This window comes from Salvelinus alpinus, chromosome 25, assembly GCF_045679555.1.
Source record: "Salvelinus alpinus chromosome 25, SLU_Salpinus.1, whole genome shotgun sequence".
NCBI classification, from domain to species: Eukaryota; Metazoa; Chordata; class Actinopteri; order Salmoniformes; family Salmonidae; genus Salvelinus; species Salvelinus alpinus.
In genome coordinates, this window is record NC_092110.1 from 21,074,625 (window position 1) to 21,090,721 (window position 16,097).

The following is a 16,097-nucleotide window of genomic DNA, read 5'->3' on the forward strand; positions in this document are numbered from 1 at the left end:
GACAACTTGATACAATCTTGTATTAGCTAAAATCATCCGGTTCTTTATATAGATTTCCCTTTGATGTTCTGCGTTTGCGCTTGGGTTCCTTAATCTACTGCCCATTCTCAGTCACTGGAACCTTCTGATTCAGGTTCCTGATGATTGCCATGACTTTCATTCTTCACTTTTACTTTCACTTTTTACTTTCTTCACTTTCTCTGAAAAAACAGAGAGACGTGTCTGTGTCCAATATTATCAGTGCTGTGAGCTAAAATGTGCTTGTTACAGATGGACAAGACTGGTCTAAAGTACACTATGTATACAAAAGTATGTGGACACCTCTTCTAATTAGTGTATTTGGCTATTTCAGCCTCACCAATTGCTGACAGGTGTACAAAATCGAGCACACAGCCATGAAATCTCCATAGACAAACATTGGCAGTAGAATGGCCCGTATTGAAAAGCTCAGTGAATTTTAACATGGCACAAATTTCTGCCCTGCTAGAGCTGTCCCGGTCAACTGTAAGTGCTGTTATTGTGAAGTGTAAGCGCCTAGGAGCAACAAAGGCTCAGCTGCGAAGTGGTAGGCCACACAAGCTCAAAGAACGGGACTGGCGAGTGCTGAAGCGCGTAGCGGGTATAAATCGTGTGTCCTCGGTTGCAACACTCACTAGCACGTTCCAAACTGCCTCTGTGTTATGATTTTTCTGAATAATGACTAAATGATGTATACATTTAACATTGAACTATAACTAACAGAATTCTACCCTGTCACTGTATGATTGTATGACATTTATTAGAATCATAAATCTAAATCTGATGTGTGTAGTTTTAGTCAGAATTAGAACAATTACTTTTTGTTCCTTTTTAGTATGTAAGCAGGGTGCAAGTGTGAAACAAATGATAAGAGGAGCTATCGACAGACAAGCTGTACTACTGTGTTCCTTTCAGGACATTCTGTCCCCACCCAGGGAGGGGAGAGACCTTGGGCTTGTAGTAGATTGTATAACAGGTGGCAGACAATGTATGAGAAGGAGAAGACTTGTGAACTATATTGTCATTGTTTCTGAGAGGAGGAGGGACATTTATGACGAAATGTGAGGTATATAGACCAATGTACAGGAAATGATAAGCAGAGCTCTCGTAACTAAACATGCTGACTATGGTGGACTGGCCTCTGTCTGTTTCATTTTAATAAGAACCTTACAAATTCTTAGTAACAGACAGAGTATTTTAATTGAAGTTCAGTTTAGGAACATTGAGAACAAAATTCTCATGACACTCTGGAAGCAACGTCAGCACAATAACTGTTAGTCGGGAGCTCATGAAATGGGTTTCCATGGCCGGGCAGCCGCACACAAGCCTAAGATCACCATGCGGAATGCCAAGCATCGGCTGGAGTGGTGTAAAGCTCATTGGACTCTGGAGCAGTGGAAACATGTTCTCTGGAGTGATGAATCATGCTTCACCATCTGGCAGTCTGATGGACGAATCTGGGTTTGGCGGATGCCAGGAGAATGCTACCTGCCTGAATCCATAGTGCCAACAGTAACGTTTGGTGGAGGAGGAATAATGGTCTGGGGCTGTTTTTCATGGTTCGGGCTAGGCCCCTTAGTTCCAGTGAAGGGATATCTTAACACTACAGCATACAATGACGTTCTAGATGATTCTGTGCTTCCAAATTTGTGCCAACAGTTTGGGGAAGGCCCTTTCCTGTTTCAGCATGACAATGCCCCAATGCACAAAGCGAGGTCCATACAGAAATGGTTTTGTCAAGATTGGTGTGGAAGAACTTGACTGGCTGAATGGAAGCAAATCCCTGTGGCAATGTTAAAACATCCCAGAAGAGTGGAGGCTTTATAGCAGCAAAAGATGGACCAATTCCATATTAATACCCATCATTTTGGAATTATACTGTATGTTTGACCAGCAGATGTCCACATACTTTTGTTCATGTAGTGTATATAATATATCACAATCACAACCCCAGAGCCAGAGGTCTCACCATCATTTCTCTCTCTAGGGCCTAGGCCAAGACAAATATTCCTGACTCAAACTTGTTGAATTATAGGGAGCTATATCCTGAAGTGATTAATGAAATCAGTCATCACTGCATGGTAGGAATCAATTATGCATATTATGTGTTGTTCTGAGTTCTTTACTCCTTTGAAAAGGGTATGTTTTACAGTTTGAAGGTAATCAGAAAATCTTGCCAGATTTTTCCTGCTTTTTTATTGATCCTATCATGCTTCAAAAGACCAGATGTTTGAGCTTGGACTGATCTGATAGGGACAAACAGATGTTTCAAAGGCCAAAATGTTCAATCTGATGTTGAGGCACTAATTCCATGAAAGACTATGGTCCCATGTGGATATGTTAATATATTGAGGCTAATGTCACAACATTACTTTAATAAACCCATTTTCAGTGGTGGAAAAAGTACTCAATTGTCATAATTAAGTAAAAGTAAAGATACCTTAATAGAAAATGACTCAAGTAAAAGTGAAAGTCACCCAATAAAATACTACTTGAGCAAAAGTCTAAAAGTATTTGGTTTTAAATATACTTTTAAATATATAAATATAAGTATCAAAAGTAAAAGTAAAAGTATAAACCATTTCAAATTCCTTATATAAGCAAACCAGATAGCACATTTTTCTTTTTTTTATTGACAGATAGCCAGGGGTACACTTCAACACTCAAACATAATTTAAAAAACAAAGCATTTGTTTTTAGTGAGTCCGCCAGATCAGAGGCAGTAGGGATGACCAGGGATGTTCTCTTGATAAGTGTGTGAATTGGACAATTTTCCTGTCAACATGTAACGAGTACTTTTGGGTGTCAGGGAAAATGTATGGAGCAAAAAGTACATTATTTTCTTTAGGAATGTAGTGAAGTAAAAGTCAAAGTTGTCAAAAATATAAATAGTAAAGTAAAGTACAGACACCCCAAAAAACTACTTAAGTAAAAATACTTTAAAGTACTACTTAAGTACTTTACACCACTGCCCCTTTTTGAAACCAAGGCCACTCTCCCTCCAAATGCTGATATATAAAAATGGCAATCTGATATGATGGGGTATGGTGGAGGGAAATATTAACCGCATAAGGGAAGTGGAAGACTGAAGAAAATCCTCTGGCACCAGGGGCCCTCTCCTCTCCAGAGCTAACAGGCAGACAGACAGGGGTGGGAGAGGGGATTCCTGGGGGATCCCAAAAAGAGCTGGACAGACTGACCCACAGGGAAACCGGGATAAAGCCACACAGTCCGTATTTCCAACATAGGAAAATTCAACTGGAATTTTATGTTCAGGTATGCATTATGGGGACAAATGCTGTGGTGGTTACAGGCAAGGACTATAGGTGCTTTCATGTGTGGTTCCAAGAAATACAACTGTGTTTCATAATGGGATTTACCACACAAGCTCAGCTGAGTAGCACAATACAACCTTTAATGTCACTAGCACAGCAGACAGAGCTCACACCATCCTAGTTAGACTTGTGATAGGTGCTAACAGACAGAGGGAAGAGATTCAACTTCAGCTAGGAGAAGGAGCGCTCCAGTTGATCCAGCTGACCCGTGGACCCAGGGTCCGATCGGAGAGACGCTCTGAAGGTGTCGTGTTCCAAGACATGGTAGGCTTGAGCTGGGAGACGCACCAACAGGAGGGAGACCAAGCCCCAGAACCCACTGAAGAAAAGACTAAAGTTACACCCCCTCAGCCCCCCCAAAAACTCATACCTCCCCACTCCCAATGTGCTGACAGAGGACTGACAATGTTGTGGTCCAGAGATACTATGCCTAATGTGGTTTTGTTGTATTTGTCCAGATACAGTTTCTGCTGTATAACAGTAGAGTATGTCTGAACGGCGATGAGTCGTTTTTCATGATCCTTTACTGGAAGCGTATTAAGCAAGCGATACAATGTTTGAAACCTAACTCCACCACCTTAATCTATTACTGATGAGGCTAGCTATGATATGGACCAAACATGTATTCAAATTAGTAGTTAATTCACTGACCTGGACTAAATATCCTATGGCCATCCAACACGCAGTGATGAACATGAATCTTACTATCAGTTTTTGACCGTTTGTTTTGGAGCAGTGGTACTTGTCATCAGGGACAGACCTCCTATGGCTTTCTCTTGAGGACAAAGTGGGATTAGGGCTCCCCCTCCTTTGGACCACTACCAAGGCTTAATGGAGCAGGAATTAATGGATTGAAGGATGGATGGATAGATACTGTAGATAAGTAAATGGATGATCTGAGGATACACGCAGGGTCGGGTGACCCCCAAATCAGCACTTGTGCTTTACTTACAGACAACGCGCAGAGAGGAATAGGAATTGTACTCTGGTGTGTGGGATTTACTGTGAGTAGTTTCTGCCACCTCTGCCATAACTGGCAACAAGTCAAAAATATGAGCAACAGGGGAGATTAACAGAGCTCTGAATTCCTATGAATCTACCCTGTTAATGAGGGAGCTATAGGCCAGGGAGGTGACTTGGGAAAGGGCTGTATCCTGTCTCCAGGGGAGGTGCAGAAATACAGACTAAACCAGTCTGGCCCTGTCAACATCTGGTTCCTCTCTGCCTAACCATACATGTAATGGGCCTAAGTAACTTACAGATATAGACCCTTACTGACTATTTGCATAGTCGGGCTCTAAATATTCAGAACTATATCGGAATATATTACTATTAAATTGTACCTTGGGTTTGGGAATGAAAAGTCCTGCCAGGAATAAACACCCCTGGAGCAGCGCTATAGACTACAATACCTCTCAGCTCACCCCCCTTGTTAGAGAGACACTCATGAAACACACAGAGAATCTCACTGTCAATAGACTGTCGATAGGTACTTATCACAGTGGGAGGTCATTCCTTCTCTTGCTAGAGCAAAAGCGTGCTGGCCCGGTAGTGACGAACCTAATGATTGTACTTGTAGAATTGCAATGCTCATCAGTGGACAACAACATGATTTTGAGCCAATCAGAGAGCACAACTTGTGGGAGAGAAAAAAAAAGGGGGGAAAAGAAAAACATTAGCATTTTTCCCCATACATCCGCAGATGAGCCAGTCACACTTTATACGCAATGTAGACTATGGGATAGTAGCTAGCTAGGATGCAATGCACACAACACTAAATACCTCCTCCAAGCAAGCTAACAATTGTAGCCATTATAATTAAATCACAATGGATTAGCTAGTTTCCATGAATTAGCTGACTGTGTTAGCTGCCAAGTTAGTGCAGTGTCCTTAGCTAGCTAGCTAGCTAGCTATGTTGTGCTAGCTTGCGAATATGCTAACGTTCGCTAGCTAGCTAAGTATTTGGCTATGGGCTGGCACTGCCCGTATGGGATTATGGAGAGGGAATTCAATTGTTTCTTCGTCATCTTGCTAGGTAGTTATCTAGCTGTGGCTATCTGGCTAGTATCAACAAGGGCTTTCTACAAAATAGCAACATTAGTGCAGATAGCTTGGAATCTATTCTAGACCTTAAGCAATACTCACGGGTATGCATTGCTAAACAATGCTACTGCCACCTGGTTTGGAGCGTTTTAACAAGGCTGATGACTTCCAAGGTCTTTGCTGTGTGAACAACACTCTGTTCAGAGGTGCTAAGTACAGTCGGCAGGCAAACGTTTGACAAATCTACCAGTGTGTCTGAGCTTTAAGACGGATGCCAAAGGACCCAAGAGGAAAGCGGATCCGTAAAAGCATCATCACGGGGTCCCAGAAAAATCTGTAACCTATCTCGTTTGATGAAGGCGTGCTCTGCAAATACTCAACTGATAGCGCGGGCTTGAAGGATGCTGTTGCTTTCACTGGTAGATTATTCAGGAAAACATACCCCACATATGCAAAGAGATTATTTTCTACCCCATTTGACCCTATCTATGCCAGTGGCACGTTGATCTCCAGTTTACGATATATAATCCTTTAACACCTCTCTGACAGATTTTCTGTTGTGCTCCAATTCGGTCTAAAATGTGAAATTCAGTTACTGTGTTTACTCTTTAATATATTTTAAAGAACTGGTTCAGATGTATTTGGGTTGACGGACTGTTTTATATCTTCTGTAAAGTTGCTTCACAGACCAAAGGCCACAGCTTTGATAGCCTGTGAATGGAGCCCTGTACGCTAGTGTATTGTAGGCTCTGTTGTGGTGACCTGCAGATATCCATTCAGAGACCATTACTAAGCAGATTACTCCTCCAAATCCGTGTCAGGATATAGTTCTCATGTCTGGTGATGCTGATACAGAGATGTGGAATACTAATGGATTGCTCTTTTTATGAACCACGCAGGAGGAGTACAGTAAAGGTCAGTACAGTGTATCAAAAACATGTTTACAGTAACTGAGGCGTGAGAACTATAAAGACTAGGCAAGGTAAACTAAGTAGCTGTGCAGTACAATGAAGCCTAACAGTCAGATGATCCTGAAAACAGAGTGCTGCTGACACCTACAGCACAGGTCAGGACATGCAGCAAATAGCAATAAATAGGTAGACTCCATTCATTTAATAACTGTTCTTTCACACTAATTTCATGCAAGTTATATAATCACACGAAGCTTGTGCCCGGGTCAAACATGTTAAGAGCAGCTATTGAAGAAAAGGGAAATTGGAAATCCAACTATAACGGTCTGTTTCCTGTGTATGGCAGTGTTACCTTGGATGTGGGAACAAGTCCTGTGAATCACTGTGCCAAAATGCAGTATGGGGACTGGTGATACCATGAAGACAGGGTCCAGATGTTGTCCTTCTACCGAGGGGGAATACATTCCCTATCACTCACACTGCAGGTGGGAGAAAGAGAGGGAGAGAGAATGAGAGAGAGGGGAACAACGGCAAACAGGAAGTAGGGAATTTACAACACAATGCTCCTAGAATTTCCTGCATGCTTCAACAGATAAGGAAGTCAATCTAATTTTATATTTTCCCCCTAAATATATTCCCACTGTCCCAAGTCACATCTTGTGTTTTCTGCGCAGTAGGCCTATACTAGGGCATTGTGGTGAAATAACTTCACAAATACATAATTGTGTCCCTCAGACTGAAAAATCTTCATATATATTTGTAGGCCGTCATTGTAAATAAGAATTTGTTCTTAACTGACTTGCCTAGTTAATTAAAGGTTAAATAAAACAAAAATATTAATTTGAACAATGCACATTCCAACTCTTCCTTTTTAATATATCATATATAATTTCTGTGAATCAGGTAAATCAAAATACTAAGAAATGTGAATTGTAGTCTTTCATCGAAGGAATGATTGCATGCACAACCTTGAAGGCTCTAAAACACTGGGCACACACCGGTGTAACCTAATACATCCGATGGTGATAGCTAGGTATTACAGTCTGAAACAAAGCAATACAATTGTTTGGAAATGTTCCTCCCACGACCTCTGCAAGCCAGAATGTTCAATAAAATTACATTTGAACTACCGGTTGTCTGGGCGGTTGGTCCTTATGCAGCTGGAAGTTTGAGACAAAATATCCAACGGAAAGTATTATTAAACCGACTTTTTAAAATGCTAGTACTGAGATTTCCATCACCTTGCACATGTTCAAGACCATGTAAACACCTGCAAGAGCTTGGTTAGTAAGCATGCATCACGTCTTGCATTTAGACTCAAGAAAAATATAAATACAACATGTAAAGTGCTGGTCCCATTTCATGAGCTGAAATAAAAGATCCCAGAAATGTTCCATATGCACAAAAAGCTTATTTCTCTCACATTTATTTGAATCGCTGTAAGTGAGCATTGGGGACAATAAAAGGCCACTCTAAAATGTGCAGTTTTGGCACACAACACAATGCCACTGATGTCTCAAGTTTTGAGGGAGCGCACAATTGGACTGCAGGAATGTTCACTAGAGCTGTTGCCAGAGAATTGAATGATAATTTCTCTATGATAAGCCGTCTCCAATGTCATTTTAGAGAATTTGGCAGTACGTCCAACTGGCCTCACAACTGGGGAGGGGAGGGGGGATATTTCTGTCTGTAATATAGCCTTTTTGTGGGGAAAAACATTCTGACTTGTAAAGGGACTGTTCGGAATGATGTAATCTATGTTAGAGACGAGTGTAGAGGCATGTCCATTGCACACTCAGATTCGTAGAGGCTAACGCAGGTGATCCTCTGTGTATCTTCCTGACTAGTGGGAAATCACTCCAGAGAAAATCCCACCACTGAAATGGAACTTGGGACATGCTGCTGTAGCAGAGGATCCTGCTCCTGCATCTGACAGCTGAGCTGACCAAAGAGCAACTGTCAAGCTGTTGACAGAGCCACAATGCCCACTCAACTGAGCTATTTCAGAGGACAATCAGATCTGGGAGAGGAGAGGAAGCCACAAGCAGGTCTGGAATCACAGCGGGAGCTGGCCACACACACAGGGCTGGAGAGGCAGATATTGTAGCTGACAGTGGAACAACACTGCCTCCTATAGAGAGCGGTGACAATCACACATTATAGGCCTACATTAAGTAAATAGTATTGTTTATTAGTTATTAGTAACAGGGTATTACGCAGCAGCTAGAGTAGAATTACTGTGGTAGGCCTATAAGTATCTGTACTTATACTGTTACAATGTATAAAGTAATCCAGAAATAATGCCCAGTACCAATGGAGATCAGTGTTGTTACAATAGGCCTATAGGCATAATATTCTGCTTTCCAAGATAACAGTATCCAGAATGGATCATTTCAAAAGTTGTTGACATTTTGATCACAATCTTGAATGGTGCAGTCGAGCGATGTGAGCGCATTTCCAGTAAACTTTAAGCTGCATTTACTGGTCACTTAAAAAGTGGAATATGCTTAGGCTTGCACTGCAGTAAAGCTGTAGGCCTATGTGTTGAATCTGATATTGTTGTTTTTATCGTTTTTTCATTGCCTCTGTGGAATTTCATACGGTAGTGAAGTGGGAATTCAGCAACTTTTCTTTATTCTTAAAAGTAAAATCAACACACTATTAGCATTCCTTAGTGTATTAAATGTAATATACTTCTTTGGTATCATGGCATTCGCACATTTTGTTTGTGCATTCCACCACCTACTGTGCGGTGAATCACCTTACATTTTGTCATATAAAAATTGTAAAGGAAGTGGGAAAATTAAAAATTGCACCATCAACTAACCCTTACCATCCACCTATATACCACTGGTTTATAAAAAAAAACACCACCCCATTCCACTACTTTGACCCTAAATGATCCTACACCAGGCCGACAGTCATTCAACACACCTTCTAACACCAGGCCGACGGTCATTCAACACACCTTGTAACTCCAGGCCGACGGTCATTCAACACACCTTGTAACTCCAGGCCGACGGTCATTCAACACACCTTGTAACTCCAGGCCGACGGTCATTCAACACACCTTGTAACTCCAGGCCGACGGTCATTCAACACACCTTGTAACTCCAGGCCGACGGTCATTCAACACACCTTGTAACTCCAGACCGACGGTCATTCAACACACCTTGTAACTCCAGACCGACGGTCATTCAACACACCTTGTAACTCCAGACCGACGGTCATTCAACACACCTTGTAACTCCAGGCCGACGGTCATTCAACACACCTTGTAACACCAGGTCGACGGTCATTCAACACACCTTGTAACTCCAGGCCGACGGTCATTCAACACACCTTGTAACACCAGGCCGACGGTCATTCAACACACCTTGTAACTCTTCTGCAGTAAAACCTTGTACAGCCAAGTACATCTCTGCAGCTGCCATGTCATCTACAGTGGCAAGAAAAAGTATGTAAACCCTTTGGGGTAGAGTCTTATATCTCCCTCTCTAACTTTAAGTATCAGCTGTCAGAGCAGCTTACCGATCACTGTACCTGTACACAGCCAAATAGTACACCCAACTACCTCATCCCCATATTATTACTTGCCCTCTTGTTCTTCTGCACCCCAGTATCTCTACTTGCACATCATCATCTGCACATCTATCACTCCAGTGTTAATGCTAAATTGTAATTATTTCGCTTCTATGGCCTATTTATTGCCTTACCTCCCTATTCTTCTACATTTGCACACACTGTACATAGATTTTTCTAGTGTGTTATTGACTGTACGTTTGTTTATGTGTAACTGTGTTGTTTTTGTCGCACTGCTTTGCTTTATCTTGGCCAAGTCGCAGTTGTAAATGAGAACTAGTTCTCAACTGGCCTGCCTGGTTAAATAAAGGTGAAATAAATATTTTTGGGGAATTACCTGGATTTCAGTATAAATTGGTCATAAAATGTGATCTGATCTTCATCTAAGTCACAACAATAGACAAACACAATCTGCTTAAACTAATAACACACAAACAATTATACGTTTTCATGTCTTTATTGAACACACCGTGTAAACATTCACCGTGTAGGGTGGGAAAAGTATGTGAACCCTTGGATTTAATAACTGGTAGACCCTCCTTTGGCAGCAATAAACTCAACCAAACGTTTTCTGTAGTTGCGGATCAGACCTGCACAACGGTCAGGAGGAATTTTGGACCATTCATCTTTACAAAACTGTTTCAGTTCAGCAATATTCTTAGGATGTCTGGTGTGAACCGCTCTCGAGGTCATGCCACATCATCTCAATTGGGTTGAGGTCAGGTCTCTGACTGGGCCACTCCAGAAAGCGTATTTTCTTCTGTTGAAACAATTGTGTTGTTGATTTACTTCTGTGTTTTGGGTCGCTATCCTGTTTCATCACCGAACTTCTGTTGAGCTTCAATTAGCCTTATATTCTCCTGCAAAATGTCTTGGGAATTCATTTTTCTGTTGATGATAGCAAGCTGTCCAGGCCCTGAGGCAGCAAAGCAGGCCCAAACCATGATGCTCCCTCCACCATACTTTACAGCTGGGATGCTGGGATGAGCTGGGATGAGGTTCTGATGTTGGTGTGCTGTGCCTTTTTATCTCCACACATACTGTTTTGTGTTCCTTCCAAACACCACAACTTTAGTTTAATCTGTACACAGAATATTTTGCCAGAAGCGCTGCGGAACATCCAGGTGCACTTTTGTGAACTTCAGACATGCAGCAATGTTTCTTTTGGACAGCAGTGGCTTCTTCCGTGGTGTCGTCCCATGAACACCATTCTTGTTTAGTGTTTTACGTATCGTAGACTCGTCAACAGAGATGTTAGCATGTTCCAGAGATTTCTGTAAGTCTTTAGCTGACAGTCTAGGATTCTTCTTAACCTCAGAGCATTCTGCACTGTGATCTTGCAGTCATCTTTGCAGGACGGCCACTTCTAGGGAGAGTAGCAACAGTTCTGAACTTTCTCCATTTATAGACAATTTGTCTTATCGTGGACTGATGAACATCACGGCTTTTAGAGATACTTTTGTAACCCTTTCCAGCTTCATGCAAGTCAACAATTCTTAATCTTAGGTCTTCTGAGATCTTTTTTGTTAGAGGCATGGTTCACATCAGGCATTGCTTCTTGTGAATAGCAAGCTCATATTTTGTGAGTGTTTTTTATAGGGCAGGGCAGCTCTAACCAATCTCGTCTCATTGATTGGACTCCAGGTTAGCTGACTCCTGACTCCAAGTAGCTTTTGGAAAAAGTCATTAGCCTTCACATACTTTTCCAACCTACACTGTGAATATTTAAATAATGTATTCAATATAGACAATAAAAATACAATAATTTGTGTGTTATAAGTTTACTAGAAGAATATCTAATCAAATTTTATGGCTAATTTATGCAGAAATCCAGGTAATTCCAAAGTGTTCACATACTTTTTCTTGCCACTGTATTTTCTGTGATTTACGTTCCATTTCTACAGTACTGTGACGCCCTGATCTGTTTCATCTGTCCTTGTGATTCTCTCCACCCCCTCCAGGTGTCGCTTATTTTCCCCAGTGTATTTATCCCTGTGTTTCCTGTCTCTCTGTGCCAGTTTCGTCTCTCGTCTTTTTTCAAGTCAAACAGCGTGTTTTTCCCGTGCTCCTGCTTTTGCTATTCTCTTTTGCTAGTCCTCCCGGTTTTGACCCTTTCCTGTTTTCTGGACTCCGTACCCACCTGCCTACCAGTCTGCCTGCCCTGACCTCGAGCCTGCCTGCCACTCTGTACCTCCTGGACTCTGATCTGGTTTTGACCTTTTGCCTGCCCACGACTATTCTCTTGCCTACCCTTTTTGGAACGAATAAATATTAAATACTCAAATTATCTGCCTCCCATGTCTGCATCTGGGTCTGGCCCTGAGCCCTTATAGGTACAGATGATAACCATGGCAATGACTGCTAAGAAGACAACTTCACTGAAGCACAAATTTGTATCATTCTGTATTGGCCTAGGCTTACTACTCACCCTTGACCCATCATCCTCTACTCTCTTCATTGCCTCAGCATACAACACCTTCTGTTCTACTCTGACCCTACCATCTGAAACACTTTGGTTGGTTAGGCACAAAAGCTCTCACTGGATAACTGATATCCTAACATGACTTTATCAGGTAAAGACTCTGCTTCAAAACTTAAAAGGACAGCCAATGTCTTCTCAGATAGCAGAATGCGGTTTGTACTTGGCACCATTCTTCCTCAACACACATCTTCCCACTGCACTCAGCTCGTCTCCTTCTTCCTCGCTGTCCATAGCCACGTCTATCCATTCACAACACTCTTGCCGTGCCTTCATCTGTATTGCTTGCAGAGCACGCACTGATGGCGTTTCTCCAATACCCAACTTCTGTTCCTTAGCCCAATTTACAATTCTGGCTATCTCTGACCTCTCCACACTTCTCTCCAATCATTACCAGATCACCATCTTGATTCAGCTTACTGCTAAATTTACTATAGAGACTTAACGGAGGCTTTTATGTACTTCATATACACCTTCATGTTCAGGGATCCAATCACAATGGGAATACAAGAACACATTAGAAACCCACCCATAGAACACCATTTTGAAATATAATAAAAACCTCAATTTTTTGCTCTGTAAACCTTGATAAATGTCCAAAACAATAGAGGCGCTTATCAACGGCCATTGTCCTCAAGGAGTTGCTGCATTTCCTTTTCACTTCAGTTTGCTGCTCAATTCATGCATCTTGGTTGGAGTGGTAGATAGGTAGCCCTTCCCTTTGCACTGAAATCAGTGGAGGCTGGTGGGAGGAGCTATAGGAGGATGGGCTCGTTGTAATGGCTGGAAAGGATTAAATGGAATGGTGTCAAACCTTGTTCACATATGTTTGCTGTGTTTGATACCGTTCCATTTATTCCATTCCAGACATTACAATGACCCCGTCATCCTATCAATAAGCCATCAGTAACTGGCTTATTGATGAAGCCAGTTACTGATGTGGTGTACTCCTCAATTCCATCGGAAGAACATATTCCGGAACATATTCCAGTCTGTGCTAGCAAAACAGCATCTGCGTCGTCTGACCACTTCCTTATTGAGCGAGTCACTGTTACTTTCTGCTTTAGTTTTTGCTTGTAAGCAGGAATCAGGAGGATAGAGTTATGGTCAGATTTCAAATGGAGGGCGAGGGAGAGCTTTGTACACATCTCTGTGTGTGGAGTAAAGGTGGTCTAGAGTTTTTTCTCCTCTGGTTGCACATTTAACATGCTTGTAGAAATTAGTAAAATGGATTTAGGTTTCCCTGCATTAAAGTCCTCGGCCACTAAGAGCGCCGCCTCCTGATGAGCATTTTTTTGTTTGCTTATGGCCTTATACAGCTCGTTGATTGCTACGAAAAATATAGATGAAAACTCTCTTGGTAAATAGTGTGGTCTATAGCTTATCATGAGATACTCTACCTCAGGCGAGCAAAACCTTGAGACTTCCTTGATACTAGTTTCCGTGCACCAGCTGTTACTTACAAATAGACACAGACCGCCACACCTTGACTTACCGGAGGCAGCTGTTCTATCTTGCCGATGGACCAAAAACCCTGCCAGCTGTATGTTATCCATGTCGTCGTTAAGCCACGACTCGGTGAAACATAAGATGTTACAGTTTTTAATGTCCCGTTGGTAGGATAGTTGTGATCGGAGCTTATCCATTTTGTTATCCAATGATTGCACGTTGGCTAATAGGACTGATGGTAGAGGGGAATTACTCACTCGCCATCGGATCCTTACAAGGCACCCCGAACTACGTCCCCGATATCTCTGTCTCTTCTTCATGCGAATGACGGGGATTTAGGCCTTGTCGGCTGTCTGAAGTAAATCCTTTGTGTCCGACTCATTAAAGAAAAATCTTTGTCCAGTACGAGGTGAGTAATCGCTGTCCTGATATCCAGAAGCTCTTTTCGGTGATAAGAGACAGTGGCAGAGACATTATGAACAAAATAAGTTACAATTAACAGAAAAAAACACACACAATAGCACAACTGGTTAGGAGCCCGTGAAACGGCAGCCATCTCTTCTGGCACAATCATTTGTTTTCTGAAGTTTGTAATTTTCACTTTGAAATTTCAGACTTGATTTTCCCTTCTGAAAAATGTATCAACCCGTACAAAAATGTTAATGAATCATAATTCACATTTCCTGTTGCTGCAGAACAATTTCCCTGCTGTAGCATGCTGCCTCAAATTAAGATTCCACATATGTACAGTGAATTCATCTGTCATTTCCTTGTTTTTTTGCAGGAGTTTGATAATTTTCACTCAATGTGTTAAAATCAAATAGATGTCTTCATTCTTTGCTTCAGTGTTGTCAACCCTGTGTCTTTCCAGAACATCACTTCAAAATGGATCCCCCAGATCCGCACCTTCCATCCTGCTTCACCCATAATTCTAGTGGGGACACAGTTGGACCTCCGGCATGATTTTAACATCCTTATCCATCTGGACCAGCTGAGGGACAAGCCGGTGGTAAGCTCCCAGGTCAGGGGGCTGGCAGACAAGATCAGAGCCCACGACTATGTGGAGTTTTCCACAGTGACCCAGAAGAACCTAAAAGAAGCATTTGACTCTGCTATCTTTGTTGCCATCAAACACAAGACCTGTCAGAAAGCAAAGAAGCTCAATCTCTTGTATCGTGCAAAGACTTTCTCTAATGGCGGGTGGAAGAAGTTCTTCTGCTTCATCTGACCAAATGGAAACACTACCTCAAATATAAACTCAACATGCAACAATTTCAAAGAATTTACTGAGTTACAGTTCATATAAGGAAATCCCCTCTTTACAGTCTTATGTCCAACAATTTAAACATTAAAATATACAGTACCAGTCAAAAGTTTGGACACGCCCACACCTACTATTTTTTAAACAATTTTCTACATTGTAGAATAATAGCAAAGACATCAAAACTATGAAATAACACATATGGAATCACGTAGTAACCATTTTTTTTTAAACGAATCAAAATATATTTTAGATTTTAGATTCTTCAAAGTAGCCACCCTTTACCTTGATGACAGCTTTGCACAATCTTGAAATTCTCTCAACCATCTTCACCTGGAATGCTTTTCCAACAGTCTTGAAGGAGTTCCCACATATGCTGAGCCCTTGTTGGCTGCTTTTCCTTCACTCTGTGGTCCAACTCATCCCAAACCATCTCAATTGGGTTGAGGTCGGGTGATTGTGTAGGCCAGGTCATCTGATGCAGCACTCCATCACTCTCCTTCTTGGTCAAATAGCGCTTACACATTGTCCTGTTGAAAAACAAATGATAGTCCCATTAAGCCCAAACCAGATGGGATGGTGTATTGCTGCAGAATGCTGTGGTATCCATGCTGGTTAAGTGTCCCTTGAATTCTAAATAAATCACAGACAGTGTCACCAGCAAAGCATCCCCACACCATCACACCTCTTCCTCCATGCTTCACGGTGGGAACCACACATGCGGAGAGCCGCATCAGTTCACCTACTCTGCATCTCACAAAGACACGCCGGTTGGAAGCAAATATCGCAAATTTGGACTCAACAGACCAAACGACAGATTTACACCGGTCTAATGTCCATTACTCGTGTTTCTTGGACCAAGCAAGTCTCTTCTTATTATTGATGTCCTTTAGTAGTAATTTCAAAGTTTTCCGGATTGACTTACCTTCATATCTTAAAGTAATGATGGACTGTTGTTTATCTTTTTTTTTTTTGAGCTGTTAGGGCTATCTTCTGTATACTACCCCTACCTTGTCACA